This window comes from Protopterus annectens, chromosome 1.part0 (genome assembly GCF_019279795.1).
Source record: "Protopterus annectens isolate FY-2018-M chromosome 1.part0, PAN1.0, whole genome shotgun sequence".
Classification (NCBI taxonomy): Eukaryota; Metazoa; Chordata; order Ceratodontiformes; family Protopteridae; genus Protopterus; species Protopterus annectens.
The window spans coordinates 1,391,145,276-1,391,151,275 of record NC_056725.1 but is presented as its reverse complement, the minus strand read 5'-3'; the positions used below and the strand labels follow the sequence as shown (position 1 = coordinate 1,391,151,275).

General features: G+C 43.6%; 1 protein-coding gene across 1 annotated transcript in view; it reads right to left on the bottom strand.

Moving 5' to 3' along the window:
* CASP8AP2 (caspase 8 associated protein 2) overlaps positions 1 to 6,000 on the bottom strand; it is a 402,406-nt gene that overhangs the window by 2,452 nt on the left and 393,954 nt on the right. The window lies entirely within an intron of this gene.

Here is a 6,000-nt window from a genome sequence, read left to right as displayed (position 1 = left end):
CACATGTGGGGTCTTACCAAGTATACAGGCTACAGACCTACACTGGGCATGTTCAACACTGGCAAAGAAGCACCAACTATGCCAGGAGTCAAACACAACAACAGAAATTATAGTTTTTCCAACATGTGCTACTGGGATGGACACAGACACACAAAACATCAGGGGCACTACAGCTGTGTGACTTGTCCAGTCAATGAATCTATGGCTTTTACTATAGAAACACACATGCCTTATTGTAGTCTATCTGTAAAAAGGCTTGTAGCTAGGACAGACTAGATATGAGGTGCACTTTTTTGATGTCATGCAACTAGCCAACATTTTTCATCCTCCACTATGTTCCACATGAAGAACAAACCATTTGGTTAAATTCAGGAGAGTACAACTGTTTTACAAACTTACCATAACTGTAGATGTTTAAGTAGATTCACTGCTGCAGTACTGAATCTTAGGATTTCCTGCATACAGGAGCCTGATGTCAACTCAAATACCACAGATCTCACCTTTCTCCATAGTCCAGCAAACACCCTCCTTTTTTGATGCCAAGAAGTTAGTGGTATAAGGGGTAGTCAGCAATTACCATCTTCATGACCTTCTTGTCCCAGACTACAAGTACACTCTTCCTAAGTTCTACAGCATAACCTTTCCAGATCAATGCTAGACCAGCACTCAGGATAAATAAATGTTATCTGTAGAAAAACCTAACTGGAGGTGGAAGAAGGATGACAAGGTTCCTACTCTGACCCTACGGAAGAAGAAATATGGGAAAGACTGGAGGGAGGGAGGGGATTGGTACTGCAAATGTGAATCTACATCACCAAATCCAACTGTGGTATATTTCTAACACAACTGTACTATATTCTTCGCAGTTCAATGACGTAGTGCTGACTCTTGGGATGACTTCCAGAGATGGGTGATTGGCTTGTGACAAGACCTGGGGCTAACAGTCCCTACATAAGGGCACAGGCAAATCCCACCCTAACCCTGGACATGGTCACTAGGTTGTAATGTTTGGCAAAACACCAAAAGTGTGATAAGAGACTTAGGGACACAGGTGGACAGTGGTCCCACCTTCGATAACCACATCGCCACAACAGTCAGGAAATCCTTCTATGTGGCACACCTCATCACTAAAGGCTTTTCATCCAGAAAAAAGGAGGTCATTGTCCCACTGTACTCATCCCTCATTACACCCATTATAGAATACAATGCCCTGTTTGGTATGTTCATCTCAAGAAATCTGCAACAACTGGAAAGGCCGCAGAAATACCTCACTAAAAGAATCACAGGCCTAAAGCAGATGACCTACGCTGACCACCTTAAAAATCTCAAGCTATACTCTGTCGCATATCGTCTACTCAGAGGCGATCTCTGCTTAACATACAAGGCCATGTCAAAACCAGAGCTGTTGGACATGCTACACTTAAAGAAATCCAAATCCCTCAGAGCCACACGCTCCAGGGATCTAAACCTTGTCATCACAATAAACAAATCATGCTGGAGGGATAGGTTCCTGACCCAGAGACTCCCCAGACTCTGGAATAGATTGCCCATACATGTCAAGCAGACTGCCTCTTTGGCCCTCTTCAAAAGAGACCTTGACGATTGGATAGGAGAAAGGAAATTCACCCCAGGGATCACGTCAGTCTCCCTGCTAGACAGGGGTCCAGGGAAGCAAATAGTGTGGGAAGAAATAGCCAGGGAATTGTTATGGCTAGGCTTGTACAGGCCCTAGGGCTGATAGCCTAGTACTAACCTATGAATCTAAGTGTAAATAAAATATACTGTTGGCATTTCCATAAATGCTCTTAGTAAAACTGTGGAGGCAACTGTACCCTAATAAAGTCCTGACTAGAGCAGGAAAGTACAGTTGTGTACACTTACCATAAATGTAGATGTTGAGTGTATTCACTGTTGCAGTCATTACATTTGGGTAATCTACTGGCAGGTTGCCCTCAGTCAGCCTGAATAACAAAGTCTTGGGTCCTGCGTCGGTTGCTGTCTCCTCTTCCATGACATCAGCTCGTTAGGGGTATAAAACATGCAGCTGACGCCATTTTAATCAGTTTTTCTTGCCCCAGATGTCAGGTGCCCCCCAAATGGGGAACAAAATTATATGTATAAACAGTAAATATATAAATGCACCTTAGAAACAAATAATTTACCTTCAACTAAAAGCAAATACACCACAAAGGCTTTTGAGTATAGTGAAGGAAAGAACAGGTATAGAAAAGGGGGCTGGCAGGTGGGGAACCCGGACAGCAACAGTGAATACACTTGAACATCTACATTTATGGTAAGTGTACACAACTGTACTATGTTCTTCATGTTTCACTGTTGCAGTCATTACATTTGGGTAGAATCCCAAAGCTATGGATGGGAGGATGGAACTAAACAGCATTAGGAGCAGCTATAAGGCCCTGCAGGACTGCAGTGGCAAAGCCTGCCCTGGATTTAGAGAAGAGAGGTAAATGACAATGCTTTGTGAACGTATGAACAGAGCTCCAAGTAGCAGCTTCTAGAATGTTTCTGGTAGGAACACCTCTGGGAAAAGCTGCTGAAGAAGAGGCAGCCCTGGTGGAATGGGATCTGGTCTCCTTGGGCACACGTTTACCATGGTGCAAGTAGCAGAAACAAATGCAATGGCTTATCCATTTAGAAATAGTCTGCTTTGATATAGCCTTCCCCTCTGATCCTGCAGCAAATGCTACCAGCAGCTGCTCAGACTTTCTTAGAGATTTTGTCCAGTTTAAGTAGAATCTTAGTTGTCTCTGTATAGCCAATGAATGCAGAATCTGCTCCCCCTTGTTCTGCGGATTTGGGAAAAAAATTGGCAGGTGAATGGTCTGGTTAAGAGCCACACTGGATACTACCTTAGGCATAAAAGAAGGATTGGTCCTGAGGGCTACCCTGTCCGGGTAAAAAATAATGAAAGGCTCCACTGCCATGAGAGCCTGTAGTTCTGAAACCCTTCCAGCTGAAGTGATTGCCAAAAGAAAAGCTGTCTTCCGAGAAAGAAATTTTATATCCGCAGTAGCTGCTGGTTCAAAAGGAGGCAGGATGAGTTTTTCCAGCACAAAATTGAGGTACCACGCAGGAGTTGGCGCTCTCCTGGGAGGCCTTAAATTTTTGGCCCCTCGGAGATACTGTTTTAGCAGTAGATGAGAAAAGAGAGGAGGCTTTGTGTTTTAATTAGCCGAGATGGCAGAGGCATGGATTTTTATTGAAGAAAAAGATAGACCCTTGTCAAGCATCTCAGTTAAGTATTGTAAAATCGGAGGTATATTGGGCTTTGCTGTGTCTATTCCTTGTGCTTGGTTCCAAGCACAGAATATCTTCCATTTATCAGCATAAGATTTTCTAGTGCTAGGCCTTCTGGCTTCTAAAATGACATCCATCACAGATTTACTGAGAGATGTGGTTTGAATAATTAGTTGATTAGCCATGCTGCAAGATTCACAGTTTGGAGCGGAGTGTGCAGAATTTGATAGTTCTGCTGAGACAATAGATGAGGTGTTTGAGGCAAGTACCAAGGAGGAAGGTGTGACATTCCTTAGAAGTGGGTACCAGTGTTAGCGGGGCCAGTCCGGAGCAATTAGAATCTTTTTTGGTTTTTCCTGTCTGACATTTAGTAAGACCTTGGAGAGTAGAGGCAGAGGGGGAAAGGCATAGACTAGGTTTTTCCAGCTGAAGGATAGAGCGTCCACTTTCCATGCTTTTTTGTGATGAGTTTTTGTGCAGAATTTGTCCAACTGATAGTTTTGGGGAGAGGCAAATAGATTTATGTCTGGGCTTCCCCATTTCTGTGTTAACACGCTGAAGATTTGTGGATCCAGTTTCCATTCGTGTGGGTCCATAAGATTTCTGCTTAGGTTGTCTACCAGAATATTTTGCTTTTCTGGCAGGAATTGAGCTTGAAGATGTATTTGGTAAGTCAAGGCTGTGTTCCACAAGGCCATGGCTAGTCTGCAAAGGGGGTAGGAAAGGGTACCTCACCCCCTGCTTGTTTATGTACCACATAACTGTGTTGTTGTCCGTCTTTATCAGTAGCTGTCCTGGATGAAGTAAGTCCTTGAAGGCTGTCAGAGCATTCTGAACAGCTAGCATTTCTTTCTGGTTGATATGTAGATGCATTTGGTTTGGGCTCTATTTGCCCTGACTGCATCTCCCTGCCAGGTGGGCCCCCCAAGCATAGTCTGATGCGTCTGTAGTTAGGGTTTGGGTGGCAGGGGGTAGAGTGAATGACCGTCCCTTGTTTTGGTGACATGTCTCTGCCCACCAAAAAAACTCCTGTTGTAGGCAGGGAATGAGAGGAATCATTGTTTCCAGGCTGTGACAATGTTGACTCCATAAGCTTTTTAGGTACCATTGAAGTTTCCCTCATATACAGTCTCGCATACAGAATTAGTAGAATGCAGGATGCCATGAACCCCAAAGCCTGCAGAATTTGTCTTGCAGATAACTGGGTTTTTGTTGCCATTTGTTTGAAGTATATTGTCAATTGCATTTTTTTGTCTGGCGTGAGGTAAGCCATCTGGGCAGCTGTATTTAAGCTTGCACCCAGGAATGTAATTATTTGAGAGGGTACCAGTTGTGATTTCTTTTCGTTTATGGTGTACCCTAGGAATGCTAGATTTGAAGAAGAGTGTCCTTGTCCTCTGCCTGAATGAGACAATCGTCCAGATAAGGATAAATTTGAATGTTTCTTTGTCTGAAGAATGCAATTACTGGTGCCAGGCACTTTGTAAAGACCCTGGGCGCAGTAGATAAGCCAAAGGGCAGTGCAGAGAATTGGTAATGCAAAAAGCATGCTTTGAAGCGGAGGTATCTTCTGCAAGATTCTCTTATTGGGATATGCAGGTATGCCTCTTAAGTCTAGAGTTACCAACCAGGCATTCTTGCCTAGCATAGGCAGTAGCTGTTGTAAAGTCAGCATTTTGAATTTTGGAAAGTCCAGGAACATGTTCAGAATCGATAAGTCCAGTATTGGAATCCATGATTTGTCTTTTCTGGGTACCAGGAAAAGTCTTGAATAAAATTCTTGTCCTTTTTCCTTTTCTGGTACCGGTTGAATAGCCCCCATATCCATGAGGGAAATGACTTGTTTCTGGGTCTCTGCCCACTGATTTTGTGGCAGACCTGGCCATCCGTTTGGAATTGGCAAGGTATGGAAATGAAATCTGTACCCCTGGGATACTATGTTTAATACCCACTTGTCCTGGGTAATTAACCACCAATTTTGAGCATGAAGTGCTAGTCTTCCCCCTAAGGGGACTGCCAAAAGATAAGTGCTTGGAGATGGTAGAGGAAAGTCATTGAGACTGCTTACTGTAGGGCTGTGCTTTGTTACCTCCAGATTTGGAGGTGGAGGCACCCCATTGCTTTGACCTGTAAGATCCCTGTGATTGATATCTGGAGCCTTTTAAGCGCCTGGGTTTGCCCTGAGTGGCTCTGTTGGACACAGGAAAGGACAAATTCTTAGTAGGCCAGTGCCTACTGAACCTGAGTGGCTGTACTTGCAAGAAATCTTTTACAGTTTGCATAGATTTAGCTTTGTCTTCCATTTTCTTTAAAACCTCTTCTGCCTTATTACCAAACAGACTATCATGCTGTAAAGGGGCATCCAACAATTTAGCTTTAACATGATCAGGCAGATTTTGCTCCTTGAGCCAGGCATGCCTTCTTATCACAGATCCAGTTAAGGCGGCCCTGCAAGAGGCCTCCAAGGAATCAAAACCACATTGCAAAGTATGCTTTCCAACCTGTTCTGCTGAATGCAATAAATCCTGTAACTCTGTATTTTCCACACAATCAGAAATCAACATCATTTTCTGTTTCAGTAAGCCCATAACATGCTATTGATATTTAAGCATATGAAACTGGCAGTTTAAAGCCCTGATTGCCAAGGTTGCAGACGTATAAACCTTCTTACCCCATCTATCCAGCACCCTAGAATCTCTATCAGAAGGGGTAGGATTTTTGGCTGTAGAAGCCTTAACACCC